Consider the following 27001-nt stretch of genomic DNA (forward strand, 5'->3'; position numbering starts at 1 on the left):
CACTGGACTAGATGATGCCAAGATCCCTTCTGCTTTTTACAAGATTTTTAATTTTTAATTTTTGTGGGTACATAGTATATGTATATTTTTATGGAGTACCTGAGATGTTTTGATATGGGCATGCAATGTGAAATAATCACATTATAGAGAATGGGACATGTGCCCCCTCAGGCACTTATTCTTTGTGTTATAAACAATCCAATTATACTCTTTTAAAAGTTATTTTGAAATGTACAATTAAGCTATTATTGACTATAGTCACCCTATTGTGCTATCAAATAGAAAGGATGAATAAGATGCCTTCTACTTTTAATAGTATATAACTCAATGTAATATACTCATTTGGACACTGTCTGAAGCCCAATTCAGTTTCAGAAAGTTACACAACTGGTAAGTGACAATGGTGGGCTTTGACACCAGATGCTCTAATTGCAAACCCTCTTAACTTTATATTATACTGATTCTACGGTGCTCTTACTATTTTCTTGATCTGTGAAATGGGGATAATACTCTATTCTAAGGTCACTGAGGAACAAATGAACTTTATCTATTTGTGCATGAGTGGCATTCCTTTGTGTGTGCCCATAAGACCTTCCTCCTTCATCTATTATTACATAACAAGTTATCCCTCAAATTGTGGTTTCAGACAATAATAATTTTGCATATAGACATTACATATACATATGCAAACACATATTCTATTTTACACATACATATGCCTTTGTTGTTTGGAAATTTAGGCAAGTGGCTGGGTGATTCTTCTCCACATGGCATTGACTGGGGTTCCTCAGTGTTATGAGTGGCTGATCTGGCCTGGAGGCTTTACTAACATGTCTGAGGCCTTCCTAGGTATGGCTAGAAGTCTAGGCTCAGTTGAACCCTTCCTTTCCAGGTGGCCTCAGGCTTTTCCACTTGGTCTCTCTATCAGGTGATTGACATTTTTATAGTGACAGGGTGCCAAGAGTGACTCTTCCAATAGAGAGAAAGTGGAAGCAGTCAGTCTTTTAAGGCCTGGGCCCAGAAACTGAAACATCATCATTTCAACCACATGCTATTGGTCAAAGCAGGAACAGAACTTATTCACATTCTAGGGACATGGACATAGATCCAGTCATCTCTTCATGAGAAGAGTACCAGAGAATTTGAGGCCGCCTGTATTCTGCCACATATCTGGCTAAGAAAATAGTCTGTTAGAGCACAGATAGCAAGCACAAATGGGTTGAAGGCTAGATTTATATTTTTCCCCTCCAGTTTCAGGGGTGAGGAAATTACAGAATGCTAGAGGATTTATGGAGCAATTCACTTAGTCAACCAAGTATGAAGGTTGTTCTTTATCTTTGGGAAGGAAAGCCTGAATATAAGAACTGCTAGGGTTTGTTTAAAGAAATCACTAGCCTCAAAAAAGGTGGGAAAACAGTTTGAATTAAACCATTGTGGCAAGGGCAGAAGAAGTTTAAGGTTAAAATATACTTTTACTGTGGCTCAAGAAATTGTCTACTTGTCAAGTATTGAGCTTTTGGGATGGAAGAAAGAGCATGACAGTATCTTCCTTAGGAGATGAGACTATGAAAACCTCTGAGAAAGGAAAGCTAGCTATGAAAATCCTCATGGTTGCCCTGGGAGGAGCAGAGGAGGTAGGAAGAGCTGGCCTATCTCTAGCAGTAGAAAAGGGAAGGTAAAGTGAAATAACGGAGATGAAAACAGCTACCAAATGAATAAAGAGAAAGTCCTTGGGACTTGAAAGGAAGGGAAAAATCAGTAGATTTGGCTTCAGGAATTAACACAAGGAAGTTACAGATTTTGGAATGGATGTGGGGAAAAGTGAAGATGAAATTAAATGTGAAGTATAGCAAGAACATAAGGAGAAGAAATCTCTTGCAGATAAAAGGAACCAGTAGAACTTGGCTTTGTGAGTAGAGGAGGAAAGAAAGAGGGAAAAAGAGTATAGAGGAACCAAGGGATGGAAAGAGGAAAGTGAGTGGGGCCAATAGGCTTGCAGCAGACAGAACAAAGACCCTAAAATAAGAACACAAATGGAGGAAGTGAAGGATATGACAGAAGCTGTGGTTAACTGGAGGGACAAAACAGAAGACTCCAATTATTATATTACAATGCCATTATTATCTTTATTGTTGTGGCTATTATTATTTTGTTACTTCTTCAGAATTCCCCAGTTATTTCAAACTTCTTCCACTTGCTAAGTTCTGAGCTCATTCTTAGCCAGTGACAATATCTCCTACTCTGTTGAGAACAGTGAGACAAGTGTGATAGGAACCCCATTAACTTCCTTCAATTTTACATCACATTTTTTGTATATTTAATATTTCTGTATATTTAAGAATTTATATTTAATATTTTTATATATTCAATAATTCCCATCTTTATTCTAATTTTAAAATGTCCCTTCTTTTTCAAGTTACCCTTGATATTACTCCCTCTTGCCTTTCATAGGAATTGGCTCTTTAATTATCCATTTCTTTCTCTCATAGTCAATGCCTCCTGCTCTACTACCCACTTTTTTCCTTCTGAGGAGAAGCATTTTCATGTCTCGCCTATGCTGAACATACCTTGTTTCTCGATTTGCTATTACAATGAACTATTTATTTATTTTTATTTTTGAGACAGGATCTCACTCTGTCCCCTAGGCTGGAGTGCAGTGGTGTGATCTTGGCTCACTGCAACCTCTGCCTCTCAGGTTCAGGCAATTCTCCTGCCTCAGCTTCCTGAGTAGTTAGGACTACAGGCTTGTGCCACCATGCCCGGCTAATTTTTGGTGTTTAGTAGAGATGGGGTTTCACCATGTTGGTCAGGCTGGTCTCGAACCCCTGACCTCAAGTGATCCATCTGCCTCAGCCTCCCAAAGTGCTGGGATTACGGGTGTGAGCCACCGCGCCCAACCTGTTTCTTTCATTTCACTACTAAGCTTCTTGCAAAAGAAGTCTACATCTTTTCAGTCCACCAGTTAAATATTTAAAGTTTCAAAGCAGGAAAGAAGAGTGTATCACTTCAAAAGAAAAGAAAATCATGTAGAAGGGGGAGACACAACAGCACTATCCCACAACCAAAGATAATGATAGTGGAGACAATTATCAGTGGTTCTTGGTAGGTGAAGAAGGTGAAGATGAACGACAGGGTAGAAAAGATGCATCTGCAAAGGGTTTGTAAGGATTATATTGCAAAAGAAGAGAAAAACATAGAGAGGAGAATCACAATAATAGGGAGGAAGACCATACAAGTCTGGGAGTTTGGAAAATGAAAAATAACACACAAAAGAGAAATAGAATATGGAAAAATGTGTTCCGTTGTGTGTGTACATACCTATGTGTGCGTTTGTGTGTGTGTATGTGTGTATAATATGAGTAAGTGATGGATAATAGTCTTGAAATTTTACTTAGCTTGAAAGAAAAATTGTAAATATGTATAGTATATAGTATTAATCATAAACCACATAGTCAGATCTGGAGGAAATAATCCGTTACTTTATTTTCTCTAAATCAACTTGAACCCTGACCTGTTTTCTCTATTCTGAGAAGTGGATAAGAAATAAGGTATTAATCCTTACCATGGCTCTTTCCTCCATCTAGGATGATACAGAAGGTGTATGTGGTGCTTAGGAAAGGAAGGCAGGTCCTCAGATTTCTAGCCCTATGTGGTTACTGTTCATGGCACAAATACCCATAGACTCTTGAAATTCAATAGTTCGGTGTTTTCAGTGCCATGTGTAGAACAAAACTCCTCTGTGGGCTTGCTACCCACCCTGGGCTTCCCAGGGAGCAAGATGTCGACCTTCTAGAACTCTCTTCCCCTTCAGTTGTCCAAGACCATCCATGTCCCATTGTCCAACAAAGACACAGACTGCCACGTTCACCCTCAAAGAAACCCCAGGACAACTAGCATAATATCTCCAATGGATAGAGACTTTCACAAAAGATTACCTTTGAGCAGCTTTTGCTTCATGCCCTACAAATATCTCTGAGCATCTGGACTGGACAATGGAATCTGATTTAAGTTTGAGGATTGGTAAGAACTATAACTTGGACTCAGCTTACTCCTGGAGCATTACAATAGCAAAGCAGAAACACATAAAGACAGGGACACAAGTATGTAGGTGCAACTTCTTGCTTTCCCCCGCATATCAGGCAGAGGCACAGCCAATCTCAGGGGTCTTGGCAGCCCCTGAAAAGGGGGAATGCTTGCCAGGTTGAGGATGAGCTTGCTGTTCTTTGTGTTTCCAGCCACATCAGCACCCAGAAATAACATATTGCCCTGAAAGGTAATACTTAACCTTCTCTAGGAAGCATGTGAACCAGACCAAAAATCTGGGTTCCAGGCTGTGAAATTGTTGCTTTGCTAGCACAGGGACAGTCTCTCCTTATCTGAGTTTTCCATTTAAGTCTACTTAAGGGCTTTCTGTGGGCAGGCCTGGCAGTGGCCACCACACTGAGGAGAGGATATTAGAAAGACACTGTCTACCTTCTTGGAAAAAACAGAAGAAAAACACATTAATACAGCAAGAACTTCTGCCAAACATATGTAAATATCTTTTATTATGTAGAGAGATCACATTAAAGTATGTACGTGGAAATGTTCTGACAAATGGACCATAGCCCTGGGACATATTTTATTTCTGTTTTTCAAATTATAGTTTCCAAGTATCCTGAGTAAGGTTTATGACAAAGACACAGCTTCCATTGAGACAGTTGGATTTGTAATAGTTTATTTTAATAATGTATTTTAGAAATTCATTTCTGGCATAATGAATAAGATAATGTCTTATTCCGAGACTGAGTTTTGCTCACTGAAGAATAAATATTGTAAAAAAACCATAATAACTGACAATAATTAACTAGAATTATATACTGGGATATCAGCTACAATAATTGCTAAATATCATGTGTTTTCTTTGAAACAGCAAAATATGATTGATGGGATTTCTATAACACTTTTACTCTGGAAGATTAGGAAAAAAAAACAATAGAGATCAGTTGCTAAACTCAAATATTTATCTATAGGCCAACCAATAATTCCAGGGAACATTTCTCTTCATTTGTAATATAGCAACACAGTTCTTAATCTGGAAAGATGGCTTAACATACCTGCTGTTCTCAGGAAGGCATGGGCTTTGAATTTTCCCCGAAATGGCATGGAAATGGCTTTATACTGAGGAACTCGTGTTTCTCCACAGCTGCTTCTGTGACTAATAGCACGATTCTCTGAGTTGGCTTGACAGTCAGTCACAGAATTGTAGAGTACAACCCCTCTGCTGAAAATGGGATCAGAACAGAGCAACCTGCTGAGCTAACTGGAATCTGATTCCCCATTACCAGGGTCTATCTCTAGAAGGGGAGAGTAAAAAAAAAAAAAAAAAAGAAGGATTTTGTGAAAATATAATGGCTAATTTTTTAAATATGATGAAATATACAAATCTAAAGATTTGATAATTATGACAAATTCTAATCATACTTGAACATATCATAGTGAAACTGCAAAAGTCTAAAAATAAAGGGAAGATTTTAAAAACAAAGAAAGAGGACAGATGCTACAAAGAAATGACAATTAGACTAATGGCAGACTTCTCAATAGCAATAACAGATCCAGAAAATGGTGGAATTTTATTTAAACTGCTAAGAGAAAATAAATATCAATCTAGAATTATAACTTTTGCTTGACTTTTAAGAATGAATACAAAATAAAGGTATTTTCAGATTTGGAAAACTGAAAAAATTTGCAACCACTAAGTTTCTCACTAAAGAAAAATTTAACAGATGTATTTAACAGTACAGGATTCCTATTAGGGACAATGAAAATGTTCTGAAATTGATTGGGGAGATGGCTACAGAATTCTAAATATACAAAAAAAAATGAATTTTACATTTTATTCTGTACAAATTGGTGAATTGTTGGGTACATATAGAGGTTGAATAGTGTCCCCGCAAAATTCATGCCCACCTAGAATCCCAGAATCTGACCTTATTTGGAAATAGGGTCATTGCAGATGCAATTAGATAAAGATCTTAAGAAATTATTCTGGATTTGGCACCTCAAATTCAGTGATTGCTGTCCTCATAAAATGAAAAGACACCGAGAGACACAGAGAAAAGACCATTGTGAACCTGGAGGCAGAGTTTGGAATTATGCTGCCACAAGCCAAAGAATGCTAGAAACCATCAGAAGTTAGAAGAGGCAAGCAAGGATTCTCCCATAGAGCCTTCGGAGGGAGGCTGGCCCTAACAGCAACTTGATTTTGAACTTCTGGACTCTGCAACTGTGAGAGTAAATTTCTACTGTTTGAAGTCACTAAGTTTATGGTAATCTGTTATAGCAGTCCTAGGAAACTAATATAATATGTAAATTATATTTGAACATTTGTATGATGTTCTCTAAGAAGGAAGTAAGTTGGAATTCAGACATGTAAGAAGGACTGGTGAGAAAGATATCTGGGAAATATGTAGGTAAATCTGAAGATTGGATGGCATAAATGTCATATTTGATTTGGGTAATTAAATTGTGATAGAATATAAATATTTAGAAAAATTAATATGTATGATGAGGGGGTATGAAAAGAGTTAAATGTAAAATATTTGTATTTGGAGGAAGTTTGAAATGTTGAAAATTTTAGATGTTGAAAATGTTGAAAAATGTAGAAAAAATTTTAGAAGTTTGCATGTTAAAATCTTAAAGTTAACCAATAAATGAATACAGTATGTAATCTTCAGAACTATAGAAAAAAATGGAATTAGAAACTTAAACTTATGAAAAAAGGAAGTGGTAAAAAGAATCTGAGTTCTCCACTAACAAGACAGAGATAGGTTGGATTACAAACCAAAAGTCTAGTATGTAATCTCCAAGAAAAATCTCAGGTGCAAAATGATCCAAAAAGTCAAAACGGAAAGATAGAAAATAGTTATAAAGTTTGCTCTAATCTCTCTGCTTTTGATTATGTTTGAAAATATCCATGATAAAAAATGGTAAATCAAAGAAAAATTATATCACTGGAGAATTAACAGATATTTAGAAGAGAGCTGTGAACAAATTTATGCCAAAGAATAAAAAACATAGACAAAATGAACAATTTGCTAGAAAAGCATAACTTAGCAAAGCTCAATCTAGAATAATAATTTTTAGTACTCACATAACTACTAAAGAAATTAAAGCCATAAAAATACCCTCAGAAAGAAAACACTAGACACCAACAGTTTTACTAGAAAATTTTATCAAGCCTTCATAAAGGAGTTAATTTCAATGCTTTAAAACTTTTCTGTAGAATATAAAAAGAATGAATACTCTTCAACTCATCTTAACAGGCTAGTAAACTCTAAAACTAAAATCAGAGCAGGATGTTATAGTAAAAGAAAATTGCTAGGCACAGCGGCTCACACCTGTGACTCCAGCACATTGGGAGACCAAGGTGGAAGGATCACTGGAAGCCAGGAGTTTGAGATAATCCTGGGCAATATAGAGATACCCTGTCTCTACAAAAAATAAAAAAAGCTTAGCTAGGTATGGTGTCATGCCTATAGTGCTAGCTACTCAAGAGGCTGAGGTGGAAGGATTACTTCAGCTCAGGAATTTGAGGATGCTGCAGTGAGCTGTGACAGTGCCACTGTGCTTCAGCCAGAGTGACAGAGGGAGACCTTGTCTCTTCAAGAAAAAAGAAAAGAAAATTACAAAAACTGGGCTTTTGTATTTTTTAATCTATTGTAGGAGCTCCTCAGAGCCACCAAAACTCTGCCAATTCCTGGTATGAGCTGAGAACAAAGTCTCAACTAGAGATTTTAATGCCAAAAATGTAAGCAGAAAGAAACCAGCAGAAGAGAAACCAGCAAATACCCCCAGAGAAGAAAACAGCGGGCAATCATGATCAACATCTCATTTGGAAGGACGATTCTGTCTCTGGAATTTTAGTTCATTTACTCCTAATTGTTTCTATAGTTGTTCCTTTTCATTGTTTTTTGGTGTTCAATTGAATGAGGATATTACAACTTATTCTTCTATTTTTCATGACCCTTTAGGTTATTTTCAGTATTTGGTTATTATAAATATGTTACTATGAACACTTGGGACATGTCTCCTGTTGCACATGCAGGGGACATACTTAGAAGCTGAATTACTGAGGATAGGATATGTGTATGTTCAACTCCGGCAGTTAATGTCAAATAATTTTCCAAATTCTTGACCAATTTATAGTCCCACCAGCAGAGTGTGAGAATTTTCGTTGTTTTAATTTTAGTCATTCTGACAAATACGTAGTGAGAACATATTTTGTCTTTAATTTGTGTTTTCTTAATTACTAATGAAGTTGAGAATCTTTTTCTGTTTACAAGTCATTTGGATGTCTCTCTTTGAATTCCCTTTTCAAGTTTCCTGTCCATTCTTTTTACAATATGCTTTTACCATAGTCATCTCTCCTTCATATTAGTTCGCAGAAGTTTTTAATGTAGTCCTGATATGAGATCTCAGTTAGATTTATATGTTTTCTCTCATTCTATGACTTGGATTTTTACTCTTTTATAGTTTTCTTTAGTTACATGTTTTTGCGTTTAATTTTGGTAAACACACACAACATAAAATTTACCATCTTAAATCTTTTAAAGTGTACAGTCCAATAGTGTTAACTATATTCACGTTGTTATGCAAAAGACCTCTAGAACTTTTATATCTTGCAAAATGAAAACTCAATACCCTTTAAGTAACAACTGCCCATTTTACCCAATCCCTAGCCCTTGACAAGCATCATTCTACTTTCTGTTTCTATGAGACTGGCTACTTAAGATTATTTCATATAAGTAAAATCCTACAGTGTTTATTACTTTGTTATTGGCTTATTTCACTTAATACAATATTCTCAAGGTTTATCTTTATCATAGAATGTGACAAGGTTTCTTTTTTAAGGTTGAATAATATTCCATTCTATGTATGTGCCACCTTTTCTTTAACTGTTCATGTCAAGGGACATTTGGGTTGCTTCTGCCTTGTGGCTTTTATGAATAATGCAGCAATAAACATGGGTGTGCAACTATCTCTTCCAGGGCCTACACTGCATATTTTAGATACGTCCTCAGAAATGAGATTCCTGGATAATAATTCTCATTTTTAACTTTTGACAAATCTCCACAATTTTTCATCATGGCTGCATCATTTTTTTTTCCCCACCAACAGTACAGAGGAGTTCCAATTTCTCCACATCCTCAGCAGATTCGTTTTTTCTTTTTGTTAATTTAATTTTTATTTTAGGTGTAGGGGCACACGTGCAGATTTGTTATATATAGGTAAACTGTGTGTCACCCAGGTTTAGTGTACAGATTATTTCATCACTCAGGTGATAGGCATCATACTCCACAGGCAGCTTTTTGATCCTCTCCCTCCTCCCCACTTCCACCCTCAAGAAGGCCCCAGTGTCTGTTTTCCCCCTTTGTGTCCATGTGTTCTTGTTGTTTAGAGTTGTTTATAAGTGAGAATATTCAGTAATAGTCTTTTTGATTAATAGAAGTTCTTCATTTTAATGTAGTTCAATTCATCAATTTTAACCTTTTTATTCTATCCTTTTTTTCTTATATAACTGACTAGTTCAACCAATTTGGTTGACTAATTCTCTGTGGTTTTTGGCATCTCTGATGTGTTGTTTTGCACATCTAGGAGATTTTACAGTTTTATCATTTGTATTTCTTCAGCTTTATAATTATTATTTAACAATAATATTTATTTCTTGGTAGAAATAAGTATTATATTTATAATAATACAAATATTACCATAATAATTTTATATGACTATTATTATATTTTATTATAATAAATATTATATTAAGAAATATTATTTCTTGACAGAAATAAAAATTGTTAATAATTCTAAAGCCAAAGAAGTACAAATGTTAAAACTATAAAATGCCTATTTATTCATTGACACCATATTTTTCTTCAATCCTTTGAATTTTTTTTTTTTTTTTTTTTTAATTTGAGATGGAGTCTTACTCTGTTGCCCAGGCTTGAGTGCAGTGGCACCATCTTGGCTCGCTGCAACCTCCACCTTCCAGGTTCAAGCCATCCTCCTGCTTCAGCCCCCCTAGTAGCTGGGATTACAGGCATGCACCACCATGCCTGGATAATTTTTGTATTTTTAGTAGAGATGGGGTTGCACCATGTTGGCCAGGTTGGTCTCAAACTCCTGAGCTCAGGTAATCCACCTGCCCCGGCATCCCAAAGTGCTGGGATTACAGGCGTGAGCCACTGCGCCTGGCCAATTCTTTGAATATTTTTATAGACATTATAACTGTCTCTGAAGTGAGTGCCACATGGGCCAAAATACTTAACTAACCACCAAGTTTTTCAGCATAGGGAAAATCCACAGAGAACCAGGTTTTAAAAGCAGTGCAAAGACAGAACAGGGCAAAAAGTGCATGGAATGGTTCTATGATACAAGTAGTTTCCCGCAGGTTTGTTCGCTTTGGGATCTGTATTCTGACCTTTAGGTTCTCTATTACTTGAACTTTTCATAATTGGGAATATGCTTTTTTAAGAAAAGCATCCAATTCATAGATTCTGCTCTATATCACTATATTTTTTCAAGAATACACATTTTCTTCCCTTTGCCTACTTGTCTGTGGTGTCTCCTGGAGTCTCAAAATATACGAATAGTTATCAGTTAGGCATTTAAGTAGTTCAGATTCTGCATTTGGGTCTCTGTGATTTTTATGTTGTGAGCTCACAATTCTTAGCTCTTCCACTCAGTTTTTGTATTTTTATTTATGCTTTTAGATACTTCTCAGTAACTTTAGGCAATTTTAATGTCTTTAATGTTTTATAATTACTATCTGTCGCACATTTGCAGGGCCACTTATCTCCTACTATTACTGGAAGTTGATTTTGAATTAACTTTGAATATCAATTTTTTATTATCTGAAAATGTATATATTTCACTTTCATTTTTGAAGAATGATATTGCTGAGTATAAAAATTTAAGTGGAAAGTTGTGTTTCTACTGGTATGTTAAGGATATTTAAGGAGATTTTACTCTTTAAGTTTTCATTCATTGGTGCTCTTGGAAACTCATCTGTTAGTCTGTTGCTCCTTGGAAAAGAATTTATATTTTATTTTTCCCCTGGATGCTTTTAAGGTTGTTCTTTTTTTATTTGATTTTATGTTTTGCTATGATGTATCTCTGTGTAAATTTCCTTTAATCTGCCCTGCAGTCTCTTGAAGCTGTGGCTTGCTTCTTTTATCAATTTTGGAAAATTGTCAGCCAATATTATGTAAATATTTTTGTCCCACTCTCTTATCTTTTATTACAACTCCAATTAAATGTACGCTAGATATTTGTTTTCTCTATGACTCAAACCCTCCTTACTGTATTTTTCAACTTTTTGTCTCTCTGTGCATCATCGTGAGTAGTTCTTTCTGACCTATCTTCCATCTTTCTTTAACCTGTTCTTTTACTTTCTTTTTTCTTTTTCTTTTTTTTTTTTTTGAGACGGAGTCTCGCTCTGTCGCCCAGGCTGGAGTGCAGTGGCGCGATCTCGGCTCACTGCAAGCTCCGCCTCCCGGGTTTACGCCATTACAGGTGCCCGCCACCTCTCCCGGCTAGTTTTTTTTGTGTGTTTTTTTTTTAGTAGAGACGGGGTTTCACCGTGTTAGCCAGGATGGTCTCGATTTCCTGACCTCGTGATCCGCCCATCTCCGCCTCCCAAAGTGCTGTGATTACAGGCTTGAGCCACCGCGCCCGGCCTAATCTGTTCTTAAACTCATCCACTGAGTTATTAATTTAGCTTATTTGTATTTTTAGCTTTAGAATTTCCTTTTTGTTTTATTTTTATTAATCGATAGGTAATAACTGTACATATTTGTGGGGGTACTAGTGATGTTTCCATACACATAATGTAGAGTGATTAGATTAGGGTAATTAGCATTTCCATCATCTCAAATATTTATCATTTCTTTGTGCTGGGAATGTTCAATATCAAATTAATTCTTTTTAAAAATAAGCCATGTTTACTTTTTACAGTTTCTAGCTCATTTTGGAAACTTAAAAGTCGGCCTTTTAGCTTCACTTCACGAACATGGTAATTGTTTTATGTTCTGTTTCCGACAACTTTACTAACTGAAGAAGTTATGCATGTTTCTGCTGACTATTATTTGTACCAGATCTTGTTCATTTTATCTTGTTTCCTCATGTTTCTCGTTATCTTTGATTAGGTGCTGTATAGTGTATTTGAAAAAAATTATTTACAGAAATAATTTGAGGCCTAAGATGATGTTAATTCCTCCAGGGAAGATTCACTTTTGTTTCTTTTATGTGCCTGGTGGCAGTACTAATCTAGGATCTCCAAAATCTAATTTTAGGATTTGAGATATTCTGTGTTACCCAGAAAATTTGATGGCAGAGAGATGCTGCAGTCCATATAGTTCTTTCATTATTTCCTGTTCACTTATTCATGGAATGCAATTTGCAGCCCTTCTGAGCCCCAAATTAAATAGGGAGTTCTTTTCTAGTTTCACCAACTCTGACCACTACTTATATGTTCCTATTCAAGTGACATTGTAAAAAGTGTTGCACAACCTTTTAATCGTCTCTTTTTGGATTTACAAATGCCCACTGGTGGGGTTGTTTTGAATGTTAGGCTCATCTCTTTAGATTCCTGTTTTCTTCCAAATTTCTCCTAAATTTGATAATTCCTAATTGCATTGTTAGTTCTTTAATGCATTTAGGAAGTTAAAAAATATTAGCTAGTCTTTTTTATTATCTTTAGCAGGTTTGGCCCAAATCACTGAACTAGGTATTGCTGGAAGTAAAAATCCTCCACAGTCAGGGGTTTGCATTCTAAGCCATGCTATTATACTCCCTCTCTTACTTTTGCCTTCTAAATAGAAAGAACAGTGTTCAGAATCTTTAGTCCAAATTGCTTCCCATCTCATTTATAATGTAACCAAAGTCTTTAGAAGAACCTGTAAGATACTGTTTGATCTGCCCTTCTCCAGCTCTCTGACCTTATTTGCCACTGCTCTCTCATTCACTTTGCTCCCCGCACACTGATCGCTTTCGTCTTCATCTAACATACCAGGCATGCTTTTGCTCCTTTAGGATCTTTGCATTTGCTGGTCTCTGCCAGAAATTCTCCTTTCCCAAATATCCACACTTCTTTACCTTCTAAGGCCTGAAATTAAATGTTACCTTCTTTAGTGGAACCTTCCCTGACTGCCCTGTCTAAAATTTCAAATACTGTTTTCCTCTCACCTATTGTCTTGGTTTGTTTAGTGTAGCTATAACAGAATTATACAGACTGGGTAATTTACTAGGAATGGAAATTTATTCTTTCACAGTTCTGTATACTGGGAAGTTCAAGATTAAGGTGCCGTCAGATTGGAGCCTGGTCTCTTTGGTTCTAAGATGGCACCTCACGCACTGCTTCCTCCAGAGAGAAGGAATGTTGTGTCCTCACGTGGCAGAAAAGCAAGAGAGAGAGAACCCACTCCCATGAGTACTTTTTACAGGGGCATGGCAGAAGCTTCATGATCTAAATGGCTCTCATTAGGCCTGTTCCCTCAACACTGCTGCACTGAGGAACAAGTTTCTAACACGTAAATTTTGGAGGGGATACATTCAAACCATAGCACCTATGTGCTACCTATTGCTATATTGTTTTATTTTTTCCTTAGAAAGTATTATTATCTAACATATTGTATATTTTCATCTTTTAAGTCTTATTAGAAACCTCTCTTTCACTTAGAATATAAATTCCATGTAGGCAGTGATTTTTGTCTATTTGGTCATTGTTCTGTCTCCAGTATAGTGACTGGAGCTTGTCACAAAATAATTATTCAGTAAATAATTGTTGAATGGATAATAGCGAATTTTTGTTTATATGTCTCATGTAGGCTAGATATACCTTGAATTGTGCTTAAGGAATGCTTTCCTAAGTTCCTTAAGGAACAAAAGGCAATACTGGTCACATGTTGTTTTTATTAAAAGTTAAATATAAAGAGAAAAATAAATCATATACTAGAGGTGGAAAATAGTGTAGTGGTAATTAATAAATAGTAAAGCAGAAGTTCTTAAAGTTTAGTTTGCTTAAGAAATATGTGAGGATGCTTATTAAAATGAAGGTTCTAGGACAGGCCCTTTCTTCATGGATACTAAATCAGCAAAGATGAGGTGATAGCCAATAATGTGCATTTATACTAACATTTATAACTTGGAGAAATATTGATCTAAAGAATCACAAGTTACTCCCTGAAGCATAGAAATGAGTACAGTAGTTAGTAGCTGAGCTTGGAAAAATATTTCCTTCTCTAACATTGCAAATGCACTGACCATATCCTCCTTCAGGAATTGGTTTTTTGACTCCATGATAATTTACGGGAATTCTCAGAAGGAGACCAACTTCTTCATGCCTCAGTTTCATTCTTTGTAAATTAATTACGGACTCATTCACATTTACTATTTCTTATTTACAAAGTGTTGAAAGTGCATTCCTAGAGCAGAATTGAATGTATGAAAACATCTGATAATAAACAGAGATTATACTGGAGAGGAGTTCACAGGCTCCTGCTTCATCCTCTTGGACTGTGAGATTAAAATGCTCACCAGCTGTGTTCAATCAATATTTCTGTTCACATTTGAATGTAGTTCCAACTCAGAGACAAAGGTCTAAGAAATATATTCTAAACTTTATCAGAAAAAGAATTAAATCCCTATTCATATGCCCCCCCCCTTTTTTTTAACCTGTTTTCTTCAGGCTCCATTTCCGTAATCCACAAATTCTTGCTACCACCTGATAAGTGAATACAAAGCATTAAAGTGCCAATTGCACAGTTTTTGTTTTTAAGGGTCAGGGAAGGGTTAGGACATCCTGGGTCTGGATTTCATTCTTTTCTAGACTTCCTGTGTAATTTGATGCTTCTCCATCTGCACTCAGAATCCTATTAGAAAAAAAGAGATTTCAGCTGCTTTTTCACTCGCATGTAACTGCGTTTCTAATGGCAACTTCCCAATAGAGGTTCAGGTGCTTATGTGAAGAAAGGACATTCTCACTCCATTTCAATGAATTTGGAACAGTGCATTTAGAAGAATAAGCTTTATATTTTTTCATCCAGCATACCTCTTACCTTTAATTTAGAAGCAAGCAGGTCTACCCCTAAATATGTTTTGATATTTTCTCTACTAATCTATTGAATTGAAGTGTTTATTTTTTGAGGCTCTATGAGGTATTATTTTGTGGTAGTTATTGTTTTAAACTGCACAACAAGTTTTCCCATATGCACCTTCCTACTTATATAATAGGCTCCTTCCTTATATACCCCAGTATTAGTGGATGGGAGTAACAGTCGTGGCAAACAGAAACACTCATTCTCCTGGCTGCATACATTGGCTGAGAGGTAGCTTAATGACATCGATCGATCAATCAGACTCCTTGGGATATTCCTATTGGGACAAAGTTGGAAAATTGTTTCTTACCTCTGTGGTCCCCTTACTGGAAGGATAGGAACCTAAGACCCCTAGAAACTATCCTACTCATCGTGTGGCTACAGCCTGCCAACAATATGAGAGAATGAGGTCCACACCTAGAAAGACGCAGAGCTGAAACGTGAGGAAAAGGCTCATTTTTAAAATTTTGTTGTTAATTGGCATGTAATAGTTGTACATATATATGGAGTACATTGTGATGTTTCAAGGTGATCTAGTCCCGAATCTATTAGGTTAGTGCAAAATGTTTGATGTTGGGACCATTCATTTTCTTCCCTTCTATATAGTCAATAAATTAATTTTTACCACACGCTAGTTGAATTGCATTTCTGTTATTTCAAACTGAAAATACCCTGACTAAAATAAACAATAACAACAAATAGAAATGGAGATTTAAAAAAAAACATGCAGGAAGTTAACAATTCCTTCAATGGTATGAATGAGTTCTCTGGATATGTCACATATGTAGGCATTTTCGTTAATAACTTGGTTTTGTGCCAGGATTCCTTTATTCCTCTTGCATCTAACATTAATAAATTGCTATTTGTTGTTAAGGGAAGTAAGGAACTCCTGTAATATTAAATTTAGGGAGATCCCAGAAAGCTAGCCTTCCCAAAGTCTTTCAAAACCTGGCTACATTGTCACCTTAGGCTTAGGAAGCCAACATTCAATATAGACATAGAAATATCTCTTTCTTAAGGGGAGAATTCCAGGGTAGCTGATAAATTGTATTCTTTTTTGGCACCATGACTCATAGCTATAACTTTTTAACTCTTTAGGGGGACTTTTGCATTTGCCATGGGAGATGTCATTTCAATGCCTAAAAGTCAAATAGATTAAAGATAGGATGTAGCTTGGGACATGCATACTGGGACACTTCTGAGTGTGAAAGGGGTTTCAATCAACAGTTAGACCCAGGACAATAGGTCCAAGAACACCAAGAACAAGAACACCAAGAACCAAGAACATGCTAAAGAAAGGGAGATATTTGTTTGTCTTTGCCAAAGATGATAGACTCTTTTTCTAGACTAGTGATTTCCAAACTGGTTCCACATTAGAATTGCCTGGGAAAGTTAAAAAAAAAAAAAAAAAAACAGAAGCCAAGTTTCCTCACCCAGAGATTTTGATGAATTGTCTGGAGTGGCATATGGGAATTTCACTTTTAAGAAGTTCCCTGGAGACTGTACAGCATAGTTTTAGTATGTAAGTATGTAAACCTGAATCTCAATAGGCTAAGACCTGGCGTCTCTCCTTCCATTAGCTAGGTGTGTGATTCTGAACAAATAATTTTCTGATCTTCAGTGGCTTCATCTATAAAAAGAGGGGTTTAGTCTAAAAAATACTCTAAGATCAATTGAACTCTAAATTCTACAATTCTGATCCTTTTAAGAACTCTTCTTTACAGGGATTAAAATCTCTTAAAGTGAGAACCTACTTCCCCTAGTCTTGGACAATGACAGAATATTACTGGGAGGAAGGCTAATCAAGTTCATTTCTTAAAAGCCAAGGATGTGTTGTATAAACGAACTGATAGGACACGCACACATATTAATTCTAGTGCTGTTTGAGAGCACCTAGCAGTTTTCATGCCAGCTGAGAGGATGAAAGGCCTGCAACCCCCAGAAACATTATGTAATCTTTGCAATCTAATTCAGCGCAACCTTCAACAACTGAAATGTTGAAGGACAGGTTTACTTTTCCCCAGAACGAATTTTCATGGTTGCTTATACTGAGAAGGCAGTGCATTGTGTGTGTCTTATTAATGACCTAATTCAGTGTGTTCTTCTGTCTATAAATGGAGACAAACTGAGAGATATACAACTGGTCTAAAATAGAAGGCCGAGTTCAGGGTGTGAGATGTATTTTGTTAAGTCATTTGAAGCCTCAGTGTCTCATTCCTTTTAACAACAAACTCCTTTAAAGACTTAATGCTAGCATTGAGTTACTTTTTATAATTCCATAAGAACCCTCTCCCCTCTGCTTCTTTTGTTCTGGCTGAGTTAATACCTCAGGTAGGATATGCTAGATTGTGGCACCTTCTCCTCAAACTCACCAACCAGCAGTCTTCCATTCTTTTTCCATAGAGTAGTCCCTAATAAATACAAATGAGACGGAATATCTCTCTACTTAATGTTTCACTCCTGAGTTGATCATATATAGCCTATTTGTCCAAAAACATTTTTGAGTTCCTACTGGGTTTTCAGCAGACCTTTAGATTTAAACTGCCCTAAGTTTCTGTTTGTTTGTTTTTTTTCATCTCTGTATCTCGGCCTGTAAAACCTCCAAACGTGATCCATATTAAAAAATGATGCTTTCTGCCTAGATCTCAAACCAAAATAAATTTCCCCCTCCTGGCAATAGTATCAGCTTAAGAATTAGGAAAAAAATCAATCAGATTAAACTGATTTATATTACTGTATAAATGACTAAAAATACATATATTGTTTCAGTAGGACAATAAAATGTACGCATTCTATTTAGCTACTTATAAGTAGCTAAATTTTTTCAGCTTTCTGTTTGCTTTCTAAAAATATACTGACATTTCTTATACGCATTTCTCACAATAAGTTGAGTTCATATATTAGGGTACTTGGTGCACATTTCCCTATGAAGTCGAGCTGTAGATGATAGCTAGCTTATCAACCAGCCCCCAAATCCCCATCTAACTCTTCTTGTAATTTAAAAACAGAGGACTATTAATAAATGTTGCATAAGTGAATAACTGAATAGAAGCTAGACAGGGAGGAGGGCTCGTCCATGAAGAGGGTCTGTGGGTAGTATTCAGTGCTAGAAGACATTTCCTCCTCTTTTCCAGGGCAAAACACTGCCCTGGGTAAAATTATAATGCTCACAGGGTATCTTTTGTATCATGACTCTCTGCTTATACTTTCCAACCTCTTTAGACTCTCTCTTCAGTGCTTTCCTAGGTTTATAAGTATAATATTTGACCCTTCCCTTCTCCTGGAAGGCCTCCTTGCTCCAATATTACCTATTTCTCCCCTACAAAAACCCTTCATACCTCTCAAATGAAATCCATCTTTTATGAACTCTTTCTAATCACCTTTTAGTATGGAAATAAGCTGATTTAAACAAGATTGTTTGTGCTTTAAAGGAAGATATGTGTTAACCCAAAGTATCTCCAACAGTGGAGTTTTATTTAGTCTGGCTAATTCAATGTGACAATTCAGGCAGAGTGAAAGAATATATTTTCTGTGGGCCAATCTATAGAATGTCTTGACTGTGTATCTTTCTCCAGTTACCTCTTTCATATCTTTTCTTCTTTCTATGTTTTACTTGGGTGGAGGAAACAATGGCTAAATTTTGTAGATCATTTATCCAGAAAATAAATATCAAACAATGAAATTGTCTTGAAAGTATTTTAAAATTTATTCATGCCTTTTTTGGATTTTGAATGTTTTTAAAAATGTATTCATCTTTTTTTTTCAGCAATTCAAGAATGATCTGCTATTTGCTATGTTGCAGCAGTGAAGGCAGTGAAGGGGCTGTGGTGTGATCCAGGAGGCTGAGAATTGTGCAGTGGGTGCTGTCACCTTGAAGACATCAGCGTGATCAGGCAGATCATCATGGTAGTAAAATAGATTAAAAACTGCTCTAAGAGGCCATTTTATGAAATAAAAGTGATTTACCACTGAGCAGGAGATATCCCAGTTGTGGTGGCTGGAAGAGAAATTTTCTAAGCAAAGATGAGAAAAAGCAAATGGCTGGTGCTGATGAATCTTTCCAAGCAGTGCTATGTGGCTTCTGTATGCTTCTGCAGACACTGCATCTGTACTCCTGTAGTGAGTGATTCTGACATGGCACACATGCATATCAACACAGATTTCCCTGAAGTACACACTTCACAGGGTTTCAGTGACTCCAAGAGTTTTTGTCAGTGTCATTTTTAAAAGAAGGTGGACGTTCACTACAAATTTTGATTTGTTGTTGTTGTCGTTGATGTTGCAGGAAATGATACAGTGTATCTGTTATGATTTTGTGAGTAAAACTTCAATTTTAACAAATTTTATAAAGGTAAAGATGAAGCAAGATGATTCAGCAATCCTGTAACTCCCAGCCTACTCCCACTCTCCCAATCCAACCCATATCCATCACCAACTTGAGAAAAGGAAAGGTGAGGAGGACCCAGCAAAGTGGTTGAATCTCAGCAAATCAATGAGTTGGGAAAGAGAGACAGTTTCAGACTGGGGGTTGAAGAGAAAGTTTTTATTGATTGAATGATTGATTTCTTTTTTCTTTTCTTTTTTGCCTCTTACCTTGGGTTTGGCAAATGAAAGGCTCTAGTGGATGTGGAATTTGAAAGCACTGGAGAAGAGAAGGGAAAACAAGATGTGCTAACTGCGACATTTTGCTGAGTGCCTAGAAATAGATCTCCTTACTGTCTTTACAGAGGTTTAACTAAGGAATGAAATTCCACTGAAACCTTTTTTGCCTGTTTGGATTGTGCCTCTTTGACAGGGATACTACTCTGGGGCTAAGTCTGATGTGTCACAACCCAACAGGGTGGGGCTTTATCTCTTTTTCAATTGATTACATGAAATAATTGTATTAAATAGAAAATGTAAAGGCATAAATGCCTTGATATTTATTTTTTATCAGTCCTTATATTCCTTAGTAGATCTCTATTTAAAGCTCTAAAATTATTTATCTTCTCCTCCTCTGATACTGCTTTTCAGTCTATTACTCCCCAAATTCTGTGAATGTGAGGAAACATAGAAATTCTGAATATTTCTGAAAACAATCTTCTGTTGTAAAAGTAGTATGATCCCGTTAAACAAAATTTGTAAAAAAAAAAAAAAAAAAAGAAAAGAAAAAAAAAAGAAAAGAAAAGAAAGAAAAGAAAAAAATCACCTACAACATTATTATCCTAATATAAACTGATACAAATGAATACAATACTGCTTTGGTATTTTCTCTCCATATTTTCTTTTAGAAAGCCTCGTCATGATTATATTAAGCACTTTACCTCGGGTAAAGCACTCAGCTTCCCCTTCGATTCTAGCATTTGGGATCTGAAGGGCATGACCTTCGGTAGCCATTTTTTTATACTTCAAGAGTTTATATGCCAGGATCAGACTGTCAAATAGGTCCATATTAATATCTGTTAAATTCTGAAAGTTCAGGGACAAACTTTTAATGTATCTTTAGCAAAAAATGATAAACTTGGAGGTGCTAAGTAAATAAAATTTCTTAACAAAATTCCAGTACAATGTTCACATGTACCATTCTGATACTGTATATTTGCCCTTACATCCTTGTCTGCATAGCAGGATGCTGTGCCAGATCATCTCAGCAAGAGGTCTCTACATCACAATGTTGGCAAAACTAGAGTGGGTGAAAAGACCCTCTTATTACCTTTTCTGGGCCCGACTTTGTCATAATGAACCTGCATAAGATGATCTCTAAGGTTCGGTTGTGTTGTAGCAGTATATTATGTAGACTTGAGAACTTGAAAAATTTCCTCCACTTAGCACAGTTATTTCTAGACAGAAATGTCTTTTGTATTCTTAAGGCATATCATGTATGACAGCAGTCCCCTAATTTTTTTCTTACACACCTGCTAAAAGAATTCTAAAAAGCTATATACCCTCCTGCACATTTAAATGGACATTAAAATTTCTTTTCATCACTAAAAACAATGATAAGGGGTGTGATTTTCAGTATAATATAAATATTGACCTTTTAGAATAAAGCCATTTTAAAAGCACTCAATATAACAAACACCATAGCAATGTGTTACTAGCTATAACCCATTGAAAACTAGATGATCATGCTTTTCAAACCAGAAATTTCATTTGTAGTTTTGTTCTTTTATTTCCATTCCATCCCCCCACAGAATTGTTTCTTAATTCAATATATTTTTATGCTTTAAAATCTTCCATTTTTTCACTTGTAGTTTTCTTCATACTTGTATTTCTGCATCTGAATTATAACCTAATTGATTTTTATGCTTAAAAATCCCTTATTAATCATATTATTCAGCAACAAATGCATGAGTACTCATTTGGGAACTAATTTTAAAAATTCATGTCCATAGGTTCTAACTGTTCAAATGTTTCTTTTGGATTGAGTATTCATTATAGTTATCAGTACAAAATAGGACTAAATGGCATGAATATATTACACATTTTGATACATAATTATTAAGCAAATCCATTTCTTAGGGGGATAGATATAATTTTTAAAAATAATTAGCCTATTGTAGACATGGATGAATATTACTAATTGTTAGGCAGGGTTGAGCATCAACTTTGCTTTATTTCTCCTCCTTAGAGATGAAAAGCTTATGTTCACTTAAGTAGATGAGAATGAAGGTTTTGTTACAGTAATGTCAGTCAGTTTTATTGACTCAAGTCATATGCAAAAAACACATATATCTCTGTCATGGTTAACTTTATGTGTCACCTTGGCAAGGCTATGGTGCCCATTTATTTGGTCAAACACTAGTCTAGATTTTGCCATGAAGGTATTTGTAGAGGTGATGAACATTTACAACCAATACACCTTGAGTAAAGCAAACTGCCTACAATAATGTGGCTAAGCCTCGTTTATTCTATTGGATGTCTTAAGATAAAAGACTGAGGTTTCCCAAAAGAGAAGCAATTCTACCTTAAGACTGCAGACAGCATAGAAACCTTGCCTGAGTTTACAGCCTGCTGACTGCTCTGTAGATTTTGGTTTCAAGACTGCAATATCAATTCCTACCTGAATTTCCAGCCTGCCAGCCAGTCTTACAAACTTCAGACCTGTTAACCCCACTGCAAGACCCAATTCCTTAAGATAGTTCTCTATGTATCTCTCTCTCTCTCTCTCTCTCTCTCTCTGTTTCCATCTCTATCTCTATCCCCACCTCTATCTTTATCTCTATCTTTATCCCTCCCCCTCTGTCTCTGTCTCTATCTCTGTCTCTCTCTATCTCCATTTCTCTCTCTATCTCTGTATCTATCTATATATTTATCTCTATCTCCTATTGGTTCTGTTTATCTGAAGAATCCTAACTAGTAGTCTCATATCAAAAGCACTTTTAGTGACCTATCATTGACAATTGAATTAGACTCTTTACATTTTTTTTAAGAAAAATAATTGAATACCCCTCAATTGAAAAAAAATGATTTGTTACCTAATCTTAATTTTCTTTTCTTTTTTTAGGTACTGCATTTCCTGGACATGATCTTAATTTTCTTAATACCTCCACCAACATTTCAAATATCCTCTGTAATGCCCCAGAGGTTTTTTTATGCCCCTAAGGTAGTTTTCTTTCTTTTGTGAAGCAGAAGAAGGGAAATTGTTAAAGGGAATCATTTTAACTAAATTTATTTCCATAAAACTATCTTTGTCTTTATATCCCATGGAAAGTGTTAGGCAGCCTCAGGATTATATCTCAGTTGGAAAACTGCAGATGTAAACCTTCTTGCTATCTACATACTTACATATTTTTCTGTTGTTATTTGCTTACAAATAGCATTTTGACTACAGTAGAAATAAAATACATTAAATGAATAAGCTCAGAAATAAGAAAAAAGGGTCAATGGTGATAATTTATTTGGAAATTATATTTTAATGGTATTAATGGTGTAATTGACATTTAGTTAAACATATTTCAACATAACTAGAGCACTTTAACTCTTATGGTCCATTTAAAATGTAATCGTACATTTATGTATTTCTAGTTAATGTATCAAACTCAACTGAGTAATCAATGTACATCATTTGTTTTGCTCCTAAGTTAATACACTAAGTTATGCTTTAAAATTACTAATTTGCTGCAATATCCAACACTCTCTTTTAAGTCTTACATTGGGAGAAAAGGATATAAACATTTCATGACACCATACCCAAGTTTTTTATGCCCTTGGCAGTGTCAGTTGAACAGACAGTGTCATTTAATGTTTGAGGCAGCATCTGAATTCCTTTTATTCTTAAGATTCTATTTTAAAATGCAGTTTTTAGAAAGTTAATATGAATAGAAAAATTTCTAACATTTTATGTGTATGTGTTTTGTTTGGTACAGGCTGAGCATCTCAAATTTGAAAATTCGAAATCTGAAATGTTTCTAAAATTCAACTCTTTTGAGTGCTGATATGACGTTCAAAGGAAATGCTCATTGGAGCATTTCAGATTTTGGATTTTTGGATTTGGGATATTTAACCAGGGTAAAATGTAGAATGCAAATATTCCAAAATCTGAATCAAATTGAAATCTGAAACACTTGTGGTTCCAAGCATTTTGGATAAGGGATAATTAAGCTGCATAACTTATAAAACTGAATATAACAAAATTTCCCAACATGTGGAAAATGATGTCTTTTTTCAAAAATGTCAATAGCAGATACATGGTACAATAAGTAAGGGGAAAAATGAGGTTTCATATCTTCCAGTTTCCTAATTACACCATTCTAGGTTGGAAGAAAGTGTCAGTAAGATCATTTCTCCTATTTGAAAATCATACAAAACTTGTCAGAGTGACTCAGGCCAGGAGTGTAGCTAAATGATATCTCCCCACATCTATATAATAAGTTGTTACCTGTTTTAAAAGGAAAAGCTCTCAGCATGACTTTAATGTTGCATTTCTGGAATACAGCTTGAAAAGCTCTTCTCAGGGTTGAACAGAGCATGAAAGTAATGGTTATTATCTACTCACATGAAAGAAAAAGAAAGAAAGAGAAAGAGAGAGAGAGAGAAAGAAAGAAAAGAAAGAAAAAGAAAGAAAGAAAGAAATAAAAGAAAAGAAAAGAAAGGAAAGAAAGAAACCACAGAAAACTACTTACTGTCTTTAGGCTCTACTTTGAAAAGTGCCCTTTATGCACGCTTTTACACTGTTGGTGGGAGTGTAAATTAGTTCAACCATTGTGGAAGACAGTGTGGCGATTCCTCTAGGATCTAGAATCAGAAATACCATTTGACCCAGCAATCCCATTACTGGGTATATACCCAAAGGATTATAAATCATTCTGTTATAAAGACACACGCACACATATGTTTATTGCAGCACTGTTCACAATAGCAAAGACTTGGAACCAACCCAAATGCCCATCAATGATAGACTGGATAAAGAAAATGTGGCACATATACACCATGGAATACTATGCAGTCATAAAAAAGGATGCATTCATGTCCCTTGCAGGGACATGGATGAAGCTGGAAATCATCATTCTCAGCAAACAAGAACAGAAAATCAGACACTACGTGTTCTCACTCATAAGCGAGAGCTGAACAATGAGAAAACATGGACACAGGGAGGGGAACATCACACACTGGGCCTGTTTGGGGGTGGGGGGTGGCTAGGGGAAGGATAGCATTAGGAGAAATACCTAATGCAAATAACAGGTTAATGGGTGCAGCAAACCACCACGGCATGTGTATACCTATGTAACAAACCTGCATGTTCTGCACATGTATCCCAGAACTTAAAGTATAATAAATAAATAAATAAATAATTTAAAAAGTGCCTTTTATGTGTGTGTGTACTTACATACATTATATATATATGTTTTAAATATATTATATATTTTTTTATAGTCCAGAGGTCTTTTATCTTTATATACCTATTGTGGCATGAATTCATAGGGAATAGGTTCCAGGAGCTCAGGCTCCTCTCCATTTTTCTCCAAAGTGTGTTTCTCTGGGTGGGGCTGACTGACCCCAAGTACCTTTGTCTTTGGCTTCCTTTCTTTCTGATCATTTTCCTTCACGCGTTTCAGGAAGCTATTTCAGGTCTTAGAGTGCTTAATGTGTTCAACATGCACATTAATTCTCTTGGCAAGAATCCTGCCCTTGTTTGTTTAGAACAATGTCAACAGCATGCTGGGTAACACTGTAGACTCTTCCAGGTTTGCCATGGTAGCACTTGTGGGGTATCCCTTTTTGAACAGTATCCATTCCTTTGATGTCTACAATATCCCCTTTCTTATAGATTACCATGTATGTGGCCAAAGGAACAATTCTATATTTTCTAAAAGGCCGAGAGAACAATTATCAGGTGACTCTCCTGTTTCCCTTTGTGTTCATCATTTTGGTGAATTACTGGAAGATGGTGGTTCTGGCTGAAAGGGATATTTTTATAGCTTTTATTCTGCAGTTATTAATTTTTATATTGTTGATTTGTGCACGTGTAATTATATTCAACCTTCTCTCTCTGAGATCTGATGATATAAAAGGCTGATATTTATGTTGCCAAAATTTTACCTAGGTAAAAACATAACTGAATATAAAAGATTACATTTATCATAAATTACATACCCTAAACTGCATAATCAGAATAGCAAAATGCATCAATTTTGATGGTTTAAAAGCATTTTCCCCCACTGGTGTGCTGAAACTGGCCTGCACTGGCTTATAACAGCTGATTGTTAGATTTTTAGGAATCATGTTGGCAGCTTGAAATCAGTCATAGAAGGAGTATTTACACCATGGAAACCAGCAAATGTTACAAACCAGCACCTTTTTTTCCCCCTCCAGGGAGAGACCAGATGTTAAACATTAACCAGTACACTACTACCTATGTACACAAAGTCTCTCTCTCTCTCTTTCTCTCCTCTCTCTTTTTCTCCTCTCTCTCTCTCTCTCGCTAATAAAGTTTGTATGATTAGGAGGAAGAAATTCAATGATTAATATCAAATTGCCTATTACAATTTTTTTGTGAAGTTGTTGTGAATTGAATGTATTATATTCTTGGGAGAAAAAAATGCAATCTGGATCAAAGATGAATGCCTTGTAGGAAATGTATGAATTGGTTTCAGAACGTACAGTTCTAGATTTTCTTGACAATCAAAAACATGTTCAGTGAAAATGAATACTTTTTTTATTTTAATATATAAGGACTCCATTTACAACTGAGCAACTATCTTTTTTTTAGGGGAAATTTTTTTACAAGATTCTTCCTCTTGCCTCAAAAAATAAGGAGCCCAAACTTAGACTCAAGTTCTGTTTAATGTTAGGCAAGGCTTCTTGGCAAAGGAAGAGAACTATGGTGTTCTATCAGTATGGAATTAGCCCCAAGGCATGCTGCTCCAAATACTGTTACTTATATTGTTACCAGTTACAAGAGCCTTTATTGTACTCAATACACACACGCACACAGGAAAAGTAGGGTCAATATTGGTGGTGGAGCTGTGAGTTGCACAAATATGCTGCCTGAGTAGTTATGTGTCTGAATTAGCTAACATTAGCATCCATTATGCCTAAATAGCTTTCAAAATATAATACTGAAATTTCTGTCTTCTGCCCCAGAGTTTATATGTCAAAAGTTATTGAATTTAGAGATTTCTAAGATTGACATGCAAACCAATGTAGTCCAAGATTCTCTCACAAGGCTACTTGTTCAGAAAATTTGTGAGACCTAGGTCATATCTCTTTTCATTCACATATTTTTTCACACAGACAGCTTTTAGCAATAATTAGAGAGTTATCATTGTCTTATATAATTTTACTCTTTAATAAACAAGATTGCAGTTATGACAGAAAAAACATCTACTTATTATGGTAATGAATTATTCACTCATGACTGAGAGACACATAATTATATGGTGATT

This window comes from Papio anubis, chromosome 2 (assembly GCF_008728515.1).
Source record: "Papio anubis isolate 15944 chromosome 2, Panubis1.0, whole genome shotgun sequence".
Taxonomy (NCBI): Eukaryota; Metazoa; Chordata; class Mammalia; order Primates; family Cercopithecidae; genus Papio; species Papio anubis.